The sequence below is a fragment of the Chinchilla lanigera genome, unplaced genomic scaffold, assembly GCF_000276665.1.
Source record: "Chinchilla lanigera isolate Chin_1 unplaced genomic scaffold, ChiLan1.0 scaffold00089, whole genome shotgun sequence".
NCBI lineage: Eukaryota > Metazoa > Chordata > Mammalia > Rodentia > Chinchillidae > Chinchilla > Chinchilla lanigera.
Genome location: NW_004955490.1, coordinates 4,164,839 through 4,172,862, shown reverse-complemented (window position 1 = coordinate 4,172,862; position 8,024 = coordinate 4,164,839). Strand labels below are relative to the sequence as shown.

At 36.2% G+C, this 8,024-nt stretch overlaps 1 pseudogene; it reads left to right on the top strand.

Annotated features, from left to right (window-relative positions):
- Positions 1–5,213: 5,213 nt before the first annotated feature.
- LOC102025694 lies at positions 5,214–6,453 on the top strand (annotated as a pseudogene).
- Positions 6,454–8,024: the final 1,571 nt, after the last annotated feature.

Below are 8,024 nucleotides of genomic sequence, written 5' to 3'. Positions count from 1 at the left end.
GATTAAAGAAGACATCAGAAAATGGAAAGGCAACAGCAATATTGTCACAATGGCCATACTTACAAAACTGTTATACAGATTTGGCACAACTCCAATCAAAATGCCAACAGCATTCCTCATGGAACTAGAGAAAACAACACTAGAGTTAATATGGAGTCAGAAGAGATCCAGAATAGCAAAAGCAATCCTGGGCAACTAGAGCAAAAAGGAGACATTATAATCCTGGATTTCACATTACATTATAAAGGCACAGTTATAAGAACAGAAAGACACACATGGATCAGTGTAACAGAATAAAGGGTGCAAAATCAATCCCAGACACATTCAACTATCTGCCTTTGACAAAGGGCTCAAAAACATACACTGGAGGAAAGATAGCCTCTTTAACAAATGGTCTGGGAAAACTGGCTATTGGTATGCAGAAGACCGAAGCTCATCCTGTACTAACATAAAATCAAAATGAAGGAAAAAATCTAAATTTTAAAACAGCAAAAATATCTGCTGGGAGATTAAATAGATAAAACTACTAAAGACATAGGCATAGGCACAAGAAATAACACTAAAAATCAACAAATGGAATCATACCAAATTAAAAAGCTTTTGCATAGCAAAGGAAACAACAGACTTAACAAAAAATTAGACTCCCTCAGGAAAAAAAGGACTCAATCAAAAATGAATAACTGAAATGAATACAGACTTCTCAAAAGAAAAAATACAAATGCTAAATAAATACATGGGAAAACTATTCAACATCTCTGGCCATTAGAGAAATGGAAAACAAAACTGAGATTCTATCTTACTCCAGAAGAACAGTTATGATCAATAAATCAAATAATAACAAATTCTGGTGAGGCTGTAGGAAAAATGGAATTGTTGGTGGGAATGTAAACTAGTCCACCCACTATGGAAATCAATATGAAGAGTCCTAAAAAATTAATAGTAGAAATTCCATTTGACCCAGATATTTCCCTTTTAGGTATACTCCAAAAAGAGCTAAAGCCTTACAGAGATGTATGCATATCCATGTTTATAGCAGCAAAATTCATAACAGCTAAATATTAGAACCATTCCATGTCCATATGAAAGGATAAAAGAATGTGTAGTATTTATGAGTGGAATACTACTCTAACATAAAGAAGGATAAACTTGGGTCATTTGTGGGGAAATGGATGTACACTGAGAATATAATGTTAAGTGAAATAAATCAGACACACAGTTTAAATATCACATGGTATCTCATATGAGAGACACAAAATATAAATACAGAACAAAATAAAAGACAGTGGAAAATATGAAGACAGACCTTTTTCAAAAGGGAAGGGGACCAAGAGATGGAGGGAGGGGGAAGGATAGAAAGATAGGGGGTGACAAAAGAATTGAGATGTTATATACATGTATCAACTCCCCACAAGGAATGTAATCATTACGTACTGCAAACATATATGTTATGGTTTGTATCTAGATGTCTCCCCCAGAGCCTCACGCATTCATAGGTGGGGCTTTTCAGAGGTGGTTTGATCTAGGGTATGTGATGCTTGTATTTAAGAGGTGATACTGGGATTAAAGCTGTGATGCTAGGATTAAGGGTGCTCCACCCTGGATGTGGGTGGTACCACTTAAAAGGCAGGTAGCCTGGGTGGAATATAAAGAAAGAAAGAAGGCTTCAACTGCTACTGCTTCATTGCTTTCTGCCTTCTGGCTGACCTGCTTTGCTACGGACTGTTTCTCCCCTGCAATCCCCCTCCGCCCTGCCACCATGCCTCAGAACCAGCCAACTATGAACTGAAACCTCTACAAACCATGAGCCGAAATAAATCTTTCATTCTTTAACTTTGGGTGGTGGGGTACTTTGTCTCAGCAATGAGAAGAGTAACAAAGACAATATACTAATAAAAACTGAATAAATGCAAAGCAAAACTTTCAGCAGAATTTGTAGTATTTTGTACTCCTTACATGAAATTTCATTCAACACTTATCCGCTCAGGCCTCCCTAAGCACCCCAACTTTCAATTTTTCCTGAGCTTTCCCATTCATATTTTAGTTTGTTTGGTTTTTTTTTTGTTTTTTTTTTTTGTTTTTTTGTTTTTCTCCGGTACCGGGAACCGAACTCACGACCTTGCGCTTGCCAGGCAGGCGCTTTTGCCGCTGAGCTAAATCCCCAGCCCCTCATATTTTAGTTTTAATATAATTCATTTCAAAAAAGATTTGAGTATCTACAATTTGCAAAATATTGAGCTCAGTGCTATACCATGTACAAAAATGAATGTGATGTGCTTAATGAGCTTAAATCTAGTAGGGGAAAGATCATAATACCATGATATAAAGTTACAATAAAAACACATAAATACCTGAACACAAAAGGAAAGAGCATTTCCACGACAGCAAAATCCCAGTAGTATTGCAAAGTTAGCCCCCATTTTGAAGTAATGCAAAAATTGGGAGCCCGTATTTTCTTTTTCAGAAGTTGAAGGCAACCCAAAGATTATCTAGAGTGATGATTAAAAAATTTTTGCTGTAAAGATTCAGAGGCTAAGTATTTTTGACATTGTGATCTATATGGTCTCTGTCACAATACGTGATTCTGCTGTTATAATGTCAAAGTGCCATATATCATATACACATACAAGTAAGAGTGGCCAGATTAGCCCACCTGCTGGAATTTGCAGATCTCTGGGCTAGGAGACCCAGGTTAATAACTCATTTAATTCACTGTCATTATTTATTTGAAGTTCTAGATTTAGTGAAGTTACATGATAACAGGTAGACTTTTGTTTTAGCCATAATTTTTGTTTGATGGGCAGATAATCCTAAAGTTCTATAGCTCTATTGGACATTACTCAACTTGTATTTCATCTAGCATTTTTGTCTTCCTATTAATACTCTATGATTTCAAATGGTACTTGCCTCAGTCACAACTTTTTCCCCTGTGGCACTGGAGAGTAATCTAGGGCCTCACACATACTAGACAAGCACTCTACAGCTGAACTATATTCGCAGCCTTTTAAATTTTTTTTTTTATTTTGAGATAGTGTCTTATTAAATTGTCCAGATTTGCCATCCTCCTGACTCAGCTTCCTGAGTAGTTGGGATTACAGGCATATTCTCACTGCATGCAGCTATGCATTTACTTTTGTCCTGTGGTAGAAGCTGTACAACTAAAGCTATATAAACTCTCCACAAATTGGTAATTCTGTCAGTAGTCCTTTATATCTTATGTGAGTAGGAAATAATTTCCTATCTATCAATGGTAATAAGTTACATTATAATGTCTCTTTTAAAAAGTCAATCATGATTTTTATAGATAAATAATAAATCAAATATTCTTATAAATGAAAGAAAACTTCTTAAATGAACTTCTGATACTTTAAACATTCTATACATGTGTAAAATCCTCCCAGAAACAGCTAGCTCAGAAATATCCTAAGAATTCTTGTTTATAAGATTAAGGTGAATCTTTGGACAGTAGATTGGCTTGATAATTTAAGTTTAGGAAAGAGAAAAAAGCAAATCTAGGTCAGTTTTAAAAATGTATATTAAGGGCCAGGAATGGTGGCACATATGTATAATCCTAGTACTGAGGGAAACTGAGGCAGGAAGAATGCCAGTTTAAACCCAGCATGGGTAATCCAGCAACATAGTCAGACTTCATCCTCCCAATATATTTTTTTTTAAAGGCTGGGGATCTGGGCAGGAGATATACCTCAGGGGAACATATACTATAGGGTGGCTATATCCTTGGCCCTGTGAATGGATACTTTTTTGTTGACAATTTAAAGTGTGAAGGAGAAGTGTGAGGTGAAATAAAGTTGTGTATGTAATTGCTTTGTTAGTTGACTTAATTCTAGTGTATTCTTTCACAAGTATTTGCCTCCCAGATTTTTTCTGTGAGATACAAGTGTATTACTTTGGTTAAAGGATAAAATTATGTGAGAGAGTGAAATGGTAGTAGCAACAACAGAAACACAGAAATAAACCTAGATACATAGACAATGTGTGCTTTTGTTCAGAAAGGTGAAAAGATAGGGTTTTTTTTTTCCTCTACAGCATATTTCCACAATGACAAGGAGGATAGGAAAAGACAGGTTTTACACAAAGTATAGATTTTCAAAACAGTTTTCATTTTCCATAGTTTATACTACTGAATTTGAAAAGAAGTAATGAAATCTGTTAAAATTTTATTCAAGCTTGACTTAGTATTAATGTATTTGCTCATAAGGGGAAAAAACTTCATGTGATTTTACTGCCAAAATTCTATTAATTCAAAACCAAAATTGAAGGGAACCAAGAGATGGGAGGAGGGCACAGGAGAAGCCTGGAAGGGGACATGAAAAGAATTGAGATATGTTATGCACATGTCCCAACTCTTGATACTGAATGTAAGCATTACATGCAGCAAACATGCACTAATAAAGGCACTCATGCTTGATTCTGAAAAATGAAACCAGAATTTAGCTCTCTCTAAAAAAATGAAAAATTGCAGAGCATAGACAAATAGATCAATGTAACAGAAAATAACACATGGGAACAGATATCCACAAATATATCCAATTAATTTTTGACAAGGAAGCAAAAGCAATTCAAGGGACAAAAAGATGGCTTTTTAAATAAATGTTGATGGGTGAATTGGATATACAACTTCCATAAAATGAATCTTCATCTAAACTTCATACCTTATGTGAAAATTAATGCAAAATAGACACCAGACTTAAATTCAAAGCACAAAACTACAAAAGTTTAGAAAAGATCATAGGGAAACATTTTTGGGACCTATGTAAGATTAGGCAAAGTTCTTTGACCTGACACCAAATAACACGCTCAATAAACTTAAAAGTTAATAAACTGGATCTCATTTAAAAAATTTAAAAATTTTGCCCACAAAATATTTGGTTAAGAGAATGAGAAAAAATATTCCAATTTGGGAGTAAATATTTGTAGTCACATATCAAATAAAGGTTTTTATGTATATAAAGAACTTGCAGTAATAAAAATCAAAGCAAACAAACCACCTAATCAGAAAAGAACACACAGGGCCAGAGATGTAGCTCAGCAGCACAGCACCTGCCTGGCAAACACGAGGTCATGAGTTCGATTCCTGGTACCAAAAAAAAAGAAAAACCTTGTGTGCTGCGGTTTGCATGGAGGCTATGGCATCTACTGATCCAGGACTGCGGCCTTGCTGGGTTGCCCCAAGTGGTGGCACCAGCCAGTGATTTATAGCAACTTCACAGGCTGCTCAGTTATCATAGACTGAGCTGGCAGAAATGCAGAATGATCTCTTTAATAAAGAGGAAAAAAAGCAGTTATCGCTAACTCCCCAAACTAAGAAACTGAAGCTAAACGTGTTTGTGATAAATAAAATCATCTCAACTCCTTACAGTTGTGTCATGAATTTAAGTGTGCATTACTGCAGAAAGTCTATTCTAGCTCTTCTGGACAGATAACCTTGGCACATGTATAAACCTTTGACCAAGTCCAGTAAAATTAAATTTCTGACATTTAAAGATTGTGAACCAACATAAGTGGCGAAGTGAATAAGGCTTACCGGCATTTTTGTGCCATGATGATGGGCTGTGTAAAAAGAGAAGCGAAAGAAGGGAAAATTATGTATTTATAGGATAGCGAACATAGTTGTACTACTGTCTTCTATTGCTCTCCAGAAAGGAACAGTTAATGATTACTTGTTTGATCAATCTGGTATGTCTCTATTTGTTTTCCTGAGAAGTCACTTTGAAAATATCAATGGGTAATACAACAACCATGGTTAATTTCCCACAGCTTTGTCTGTAACTCTGTTTTGTTTGTATTGTTCTTATGCTATTTTGTAAATGGATGTCTGTCCGTTAGTATGTTTTCCTTCTTCTATCTTTTAAAATAAAAAAAAAAAGATGATGGGCTACATAATACAGAAGGCATTCAAAGAGTATGTTGTCAGTTTTCTCAGATCTCCAGAGGTTTCTGTGATTGCTGGAGCCTCCTGCTATGATGTAGTTTTGGATAAGAGACTGGATGAGTGGATTCCAACAAAAGTGAACCTGCATTCCTTCACAAAAGATGCTCATGGTTTAATTTACAAAGACCTGCCATTTGAAACTCTGGAAGTTGATGCAAAGGTGGGATTTGAAATAGTTCAACACACAAGTACAAAATAGATTTTACAGAAGAAAAGGCATCTCACAACCCTGAGAGAATAGTCAAGCTACACACAATTGGTGACCTCACTGATGCGAGTGAGGGTCCTCTTATTCCACGAACAAGCATTTGTTTCCAATATGAAGTGTCAGCAGTTCACAACCTTCAACCCACTCAGCCACACCTTGTAGAAGATTCCAGGGTCTGTCCTTACCTGTTCACTAAGGAGCACATTTTACAATATGGGATAAGCTATTAGGAAGATCTTGGAAAATGGTAACTGAAGGTCAAATTAAAACAACAGAGGAAAGTGCATCTACCTAAAGACCTTTTAAAATTGAAAAATGTACAGGAAATTAAAGGATTTTAATATAATAAAAAAGAAAATAACAAACAAGCACTGCGGGAGGGTGAGGCAGGGGGATTGGAAGTTAGAGCCTGCACTGGGCAATCTATCAACACAGTGAGGTCTTATCTGATAAAAAAAAGACAAAGGGCTGGAGACATGCAGCTTTGTGAAAACGCCCTGGATTCAAACTCCAGTACCACAAAAAAGAGAAAGGGACAAACAACATGCACAGACATTGCATAAAGAAGACATAAAAATGGCAAGTAAATACATGAAAAGGTCATCAACATCATTAACCGTTAAATAAGTGCAAGTTACTATAAGATTTCACTACACATCTATTGGAAGGGCTGATGAAAAATAGCAAAAACACCAAATGTGACTCAGGATGTAGAAAAACTGAATTATTCATACATTTATGTTAGGAATGTAAAATGGTACAACCACTCTGGAAAAAAGTTTGGTAGTTTGTTTCAAATCTAAAAATAACCTTGCTATATGATCCAACGATTGCATTTTGTTTGCACTTACCCTAATGAACTAAAGACTTACTTTCATACAGTAACTTCATAGGATACCTGGGAATGGTGGCACACATCTGTAATTTCAGCTATCAGGAGGCAGAGGCAGGAAGAGTGCCATAAGTTTGAGGCCAGCCTGGGCTACGCAGTAAGTTCAAAGCCAGGCTGAACTATACAGCAAGACCCTGTCTCAAAAAAAAAAAAAAAAAAATAGGCGTGGTGGCCCACACCTGTAATCCCAGCACTTGGGAGGCTGAGGCAGGAGGATTGTTGCAAGTTTGAGACCAGCCTGGGCTACAAAGTGAGCTCAAGGACAGCCTGAACTGCATAGCAAGACCCTGTCTCAAACACACACACACACACACACACACACACACACACACACACAAAGAACTTCATAGCAGTGGTTTTATTTTGAACAGTCAAAAACTGGAAACTATCCAAATGTCCTCGAATGGACGGATGGTGAAATAAACTACTCAGCAGTAATAAAGAATGAATTACTGGTACATGTAACAACTCAAAATAGATCTCAAGGGCATTATATGGACTGAACAATAAAACAACCAAACAAATTCACATATTGCCTGGTTTTGTTTAGATAACATTTGTGAAATAGCATAACCATAGAGATGGAGAAGAGATTAGTGTTTGGCAGGGGTTAGGGATGAGAGGAAAAGAGGAAAAAAAAATTGCACCAAGAAATTGGTGCAATTACAAGTGATTAACCTGAGGGGGTTTTGTGGTAATTGTACAGTTGAATATATTGATTGTATTGGTGGTCATGGAAGTTTATACATGCGATAAAATCATATAGACTGAGCTAGTGCATGTATAATTGTTTACATCTAAATAAGAACTATGGCTTCTATCAATACCAGTTTCTTGGTTTTGATATTGAGTAACTTGTTAAAACTGAGGAAGGCTGGGGGAAGAGTACACAGAAAGTCCTTATGCTGTACATTTCTTTCATGTTTTTAATTCCCTATGACATTGCATTTTCTCCCTAGTGTAAGAAACTGGAA